Source organism: Diadema antillarum, unplaced genomic scaffold, assembly GCF_040938485.1.
Source record: "Diadema antillarum isolate AM-2024a unplaced genomic scaffold, OU_Dant_1.0 seq00000124_RagTag, whole genome shotgun sequence".
Taxonomy (NCBI): Eukaryota; Metazoa; Echinodermata; class Echinoidea; order Diadematoida; family Diadematidae; genus Diadema; species Diadema antillarum.
This window is the reverse complement of record NW_027271204.1, coordinates 1,542,434-1,547,500: the sequence shown is the minus strand read 5'-3', so window position 1 is coordinate 1,547,500 and position 5,067 is coordinate 1,542,434.

The following is a 5,067-nucleotide window of genomic DNA, read 5'->3' as shown; positions in this document are numbered from 1 at the left end:
AACTGTGCACTGCTCGTAAGTGCTTACTATTTGATCTTGTTTTAAATTTATATTTCATTCATTTCTTTTTTGTGCACAACACTATTAACTGATTCCATTTTCACTTGATACTTCTTGATTACGTAAAAGCAAGCTGGTACTCGTTTTGATGGGCGTCATAGTAGACGACATATAGTGGGCTTATATCGTGAAATAAAATTAAGTGTCTCGATTCTAATTTACTTAAATTTCATCTGCACTGAATAAAATCTGGTACGCTATAATTATGCAAAATGCAGACACTTGATTCCGATTTAAATGTAGTTTTTACCTATATTTTCTGCTCTCAGTATTGCAGAAATTAAACATTCTCCGTGCAAGCCATTGCATGTAGATTTAGAGATGCTGCTACTATATTTTTCTCGGTACTACCAATTATTAGCGACGTATAACCACTTCTGCTTTTCTTTTCAGGTATGATTTTTTTTTTTGTCTTCAGGGGCTGTATCAAGCCTTAATGTTCTTTTATCTACTACCTGGCAAAATAAATCTTGACTTCATGTTGTATTGCAAGTTTTGTTCTTGTTTTTGTTTGTGGTGTTTTACTTGACTACTTTCTCCATAGAATAATTCCATTTTGATTTTTTGCAAGACAAGGAGAAGGCATACGAACAACTTTGACCCAAAGGACAACAAACGGCGTGAATTTTATAGTACCATTGACAATCAGATTGGCGTACGCAGTTGAATCCATTCACTGTTAATTAAAACAGTATTGCAGGATCTGTATCAAACTTACTCCACTCCTTACAGTCAAATCAGTGCCTTTGAAATTATAATGATTATTATAAACATTTCAGATATGGTATAACAGGTTCAAATGAGCAGAAATGTTTATAAGATTGAAAACCTCTAGATCCTCTCGCAAGAATTTACATTTCTAATACTAACTTAGAATATGATATCCAAAAAATGAACAACAGTTTTGCACCTTGTTTACCTCCATCGGACTCGTATCAGACAAAACAGAGCAAAGCGGAAGGCCTGGATTATGATTTTATAGATAATTTTACTTTCGACCCAGGGTATGAATTAGTGGGTGACTTATACTGAAGTCTAATGATATATAGGAAGATTTGGAAGAACAGTATCTATAATTATGTTACCTGGAGCACTTGTGGATAATCAAGACCTAGACTTAGTACTACTCATCATCACTGTCATCATCATAATTTGTTGTTGTTAATGGTACTAGTGTATATTACAATCACTACTCACGCCATCGCTATTTTAGGAGAAATCTAAACACCATCCATCACACGATTGTCTTTTAACATAATGCTAGAGGTATCTACCGGCTGAGATAGAAAGCTATCCCAACCACAATATTGAGTTCTCAAGTGTCAAAGTTTGTCATACCTAATATTTGAATTCGAACTTGCATTTTGAAATTTAAATAATTCACCTTGCACGTCATATCCGATGATAAGTAATAGACACACATCTCATATTCACCACTTATCGACCCTGTTTAGAGTGCTAAAATAATTCGCAAAAACATATTACAAACCACCACAAAGACATTCTTAGGTATGTTAGGTAAAGCTTGAAGTATTGTATGTAGATGGTGAGCATGAAATGTATGAGCAATTTGAGGATAGTGATTCACTTTCTTTTCTTGTATCATTTTGGTGTTTCATCCAATAAGAGTGTCAAAAGCCCGACAACTTAGACACTAACATCCAGTTGAGCCCAGACCTGACGACCTACTCGGCAGGAACATTCATCCAAGTGGCCTGCATGGATGGCTCTACAATGACAGCTGGTGCAACTATCACTTTTTGCCTATCCGGGTCCTTCTCATTTCCGCTGACCGACGTCGTCTGCAGCAGTAAGTGTGGACAAACACAACTAATTAGAAAGCATAGAAGTAGCTATAAGGACCATGGTATCTGTTATTTTAGGAAGGGAAGATGTAATGTTTCCCCATTAACGATGTAAGGTGTTGCCCCAGTGACAGATTATTGACTGTGAGATATTTGAAATTGGATTGAACACTTACTTATGTTCTTGTGACATTTTAGTTTGGTTCAAATTCTATTTACCCCTTAAGATATCTATTCTTTATTACAGCCAACCTATTATTTCTGAAAAGTTGTACATCTCCGTACAGGACTTATGCTTCGCACATCCAGTACGGGGCAAAATGAACAGAGTAACTTACTGTAAACAGTCTGGTAAATGCTATGAGACATAGTGGATGCCAGCGAGAAATGATCATTTATGCATACTAGTATACATGATATAAGTTGGCAGAGTGATATCCATTTTCTCCATTGGTTCATTCAAATCTTATACATGGATCGACACTTCTGTCATACATTTGTTCATTCTTTTCGTTTTAATTTCATTTCAACACGGTGAGAAAGAGAATTTGCTCGGCCAGTGGCTGTTATTCTGCAAATCCTTGCATGCAATATAACATCGGAAACACAGTACAACAAATTCAAAAGTACGAAAGAAGAAATCGCATGGAGAAAAAAAAAATAATATGAGAATACAAACGCAGACAAAATACTGATATAAAACAAAAATAATAACTGTTCTCTTGACATAACATGTTAAATTATTGTCCGTAGTGTTTGATAAATATTGACAATATAGTAATATTTATTGTTTAAGTTTATTGTTTTAGTGTTTAAATGGAAACACCTGGCAACTGGTTTCAAAAGACAAAGCAGTTTCCTGAGCCCGGATATCTGCTATGGCGTTCACAGAATTTTGCAGAACATCATGAGCGAAAACAGTATGAGCAAACAGAGTATGGCAATTTATTGTATGACCCAAATCAACATACACGTGCATGAAGTTGAACCACTCGTGTAATCTGTGTGTTGCTGTGTGGCTATAGAGCAATCAGTATGAAATGATATGCCATGATGTTGGTTTTATACCGGAGTTAAAAAAAAAAATCATATATGGGACCCCAACCCCCGAATGAAAGAATGCCATAATCATTGCAGGAGACGTACAATGTATCATGACATGTTACATGTAAAGCATGAATGCAGTCCATTGCTTTTATGTTTTTTATACAGTATATTTTTCACTTTCTGCGAGCAACAACAATGATAAAGAACGTAATAATTTTGTCTTTTAGTGGACTGTGAGGACCCAGCGGTGAATCAGGAGTCGCTAAATAAAACAGGAGAAACCTACCCACACGCGGATACTGTTACTTACAGCTGCGCGGAGAATTACAACACCTTACATGGTCCTCAATCTACGACATGTAACAACGGAACATGGTCTCCACTTCCAAGCGAGACTTCGTGCCGTGGTAAGTGTAGGGTGAAAACAAAAATAATAGTTTCGAATCATTAGATCGAATAGTTGGTAGAACTGCACGGATTATAGATCACGTGGTTTAGGTCAAACTACCCATAGGTAGGAATACATAATGGAAACCATGATATGTTCACTTTTGTAACGTGTCTTTGAACGAGTGGTTCCTGCGCTCTTTAAAGAATATTGTAACATTTGCATTGTTGAAATTTGGATCCAAAGGGGTTGCTGATAATTTCGTCTAAGCCCCGGAGTTTAAACATCTTAGCTACAAGCATATTTCATGATTTCGTCAGTCAGTTAGTTGGTGAGGTTTATAGTTAAGTTAGTTGTGTCCAACAATGTTGTTAATCAGATTGAAGACAATTTAATTAATTTTGTAAACGCAAAAGTGGCCGGAATCAATCCATGTTACGATTCAGCGATAGGTCAATTCAAACCTCTATGAACCTCTAGATCCGAAGAAATCTAGATATAAGATCCGTAAACACCTATTGAATTTACACATTCTTCAAATGTAAAATTTTTCATTTTCATTGTGTTTTTTAGAAATTGACATTTAGGCGCAAATGCGAGGTTCACGTTAAATGACCCTATAACATTTTCGATAAACATGCCCAGGAACGTATTTTTTGTTTTTGGTGCGATGTATGTTTGTCTTCTCTAATTGTTTATGTGAAAGAGATGTAGTGATATATATACATATATATAGTGAGAACTTTGAGCAAAGAAAATGGGTTTTCATCGGGATTCGAACCCGAGACCTCCGGAGGTCTCGGGTTCGAATCCCGATGAAAACCCATTTTCTTTGCTCAAAGTTCTCACTATTTATTATTATTCGTTTCTGGTCAGTTTTCCCTTTCTTGTTTCAATATATATATATATATATATATATATATATATATATATAACGAAGAATAAACCGGTGATGCAATATTTCGCCAATATAGAGTTTATTGAGCAACTCAATAAATTCTATATTGGCGAAATATTGCATTACCGGTTAAAGGGCCGTTCACATTGGAGCGGTTTTGCGGCAGCGGCAGCGGCGGCGGTTTGCCGCTAAACTCTGCCGCAGCGGCACGCTGTGCACACTGGAGCGTTACATTGGAGCCAATACGTGAATTCGCAACATATATATATATATATATATATATATATATATAATGAAGACAGAAAAAAGAACAAAAAACAATATATATATATATATATATATATATATGAAGAGCTCATTTGCAAAAGGGGTTAGATCCATTTTTGATGAAAATTGAGTTTTTAGCAGCACTGCACAGAATTTCATTTGATTTAATTACAATGAAAATTTCGAATCCAGACAAACATTTGAAAAGAAATTATAGCAAAATTAGATTTTGATTTTCCATACACTTGTGTACAAATTCTCACAAACAAACCAGTTTTTCTCTAAAGTACTAAAAGTGGATCTAGTCCCTTTTGCAAATAAACTCCTCATATATATATGTATATGTATATATATATACATATACATAATAAAATGCATACATAAGCACATCTGTTAAAGTTGTAAACATTACGTCAAAATATGATTATCATATTACTAACAACAATGTGCATTTTCAGTTCGAAGAAATGCTCAAAGACATATAAAAAAAAAAGGACAGATGACAGATGGACATTGAAGACTAGCTGTGCAATCACTATCAATGTACTTGTGAGATTTCTATACAATCTCACTGCACATAATATCTACCTTTCATAGCTCCA